The sequence below is a fragment of the Dipodomys ordii genome, unplaced genomic scaffold (assembly GCF_000151885.1).
Source record: "Dipodomys ordii isolate 6190 unplaced genomic scaffold, Dord_2.0 Scaffold69, whole genome shotgun sequence".
Taxonomy (NCBI): Eukaryota; Metazoa; Chordata; class Mammalia; order Rodentia; family Heteromyidae; genus Dipodomys; species Dipodomys ordii.
Genome location: NW_012267285.1, coordinates 3,028,623 through 3,030,283, shown reverse-complemented (window position 1 = coordinate 3,030,283; position 1,661 = coordinate 3,028,623).

The window sequence follows — 1,661 nt, the reverse complement described above, 5'->3', positions numbered from 1 at the left end:
GACGTCCTTGAGCAGATGGGGCCCACAGGAGAGGCGGGCTCCAGGAAGTGGGGCTGGAGCGGCCCAGCGCCCAGCTCTGTCCCTTCCAGACTCTCCTTCCCAGAGCAGTCTTCCTCACCCCGGCAGGGTGCACCACGCCGGCCGGCCCCGGCCCCGGGAGGGCTGCTCCTTCCAAGAGCCGGAGAGGGGGACCCCCAACGCCACCCCTGGGCTCACGCTCAGACCTTCAGGCTCCTCTTTGTAGGAGGAGTTGAAGCCAGGGAGGCCGGGTGCCGGAGGCTGGTGCCTGGCATCCCAGCTACTCAGGAGGCTGAGATGAGATCTGAGGATTGCAGTTCAAAGCCAGCCCAGGTGGCAAAGTCCGTGGGACTTTTCTCTCCAGTGAACCACCAAAAAAGTCAGAAGTGGCTCTGTGGCTCAAGTGGTAGAGCACCAGCCTTGATCACAAAAGCTCAGAGACGGTGCCCAGGCTGAGTTCATGCCCCGGGAGGTGAGACAAGCCCCTCCTATCCCCCCAATCTGGGTCCCCCATGGAGCCTCCAAACAGTCCTGCACCCCAGCCTCTGCGGGGACGGAGTGGCCGGCTGGGGGGCGGGGCCTGGTCCGCAGGTGTGAGAACTCAGATCAGAAGAGAGACCCGCTCCCACACTTTGTCATGCAGAGCCTGCTCAGAAGCAGTCATCCTCTGAGGGGACCCCCCCATCCCCCAGGGCTGGGGCTGACTGGAGCTGCCGGAATTGGCGCAGAGATAGAACTGCAGCCGAGCTAATGGGTTTATGGGGGGGGCTGGAGAAGCTTCAAAGAGCTGCCCCCTCCCAACAGCCCAGCCCTGGACCCGCCCCTGCTGGCCCCTGCACCCCACCCTCATGCCCACCCCCAGGCCAGGCCAGGGCCGGTCACCTCCCTCCAGGGATGCAGCCCCACCGGCCACAGTGCCTGGGTTCTGCCCCTCTGTGCCCAGCCGGGGGGCCGTGTGTGTGTGTGTGTGTGTCTGTCTGTCTGTCTGTCCTGAGGCCTGAACTCAGGGCTGGGCGCTGCCCCTAAGCTTTTCACTCAAGGCTGGTGCTCAGCCCCTTGAGCCACAGCGCCACTGCTGGCTTTTTGCTGGTTCATTGGAGATAAAGAGTCTCATGGAACTTTCTCGGAGCTGAAGTTGGGGGTGGAGGGGAACAGAGCCAGGGAGTCTGCACCCCCCCCCCGCGTGTGCCGCTCCTGTGACCCGGCTGGGGGCTGCGTCTGCAGGAATGGGGGTCCCCACTCGGGACCGGGGTGCCGGCGCAGGCCGCACCCCCAGCCGGGGGCTCCCGCCTCGGCCGCCCAGCCCTCATCGGAGTGGGCTCCACCGCCCAGTCCCGGGATCCCCGGGCACACACGCACAGAGGCCCCGGGCTCAGACCCAGCCCTGCCCGCACCAGTGACAGACACGAACCCGCAGCCAGCGTCCACCCCGCGCACAGCCGGGGCACAGCGGGGACCCACTAAAAGAAGGATCCAGAAGGAGAAAAGCCAAGGCTGGCTGCCGTCGGCCCGGGGACCCGGGTTCAAAGCCGGCCTGGGCAGGAAGAGCGAAGGCTGCGGCGCCGTGGGGGAGCGCCGGGGACCGCGGCCGGCCCCGGGTTCAAGGCTAGCTCGAAGCGGCTGGCCGCGAGGGGCGGAGGCCT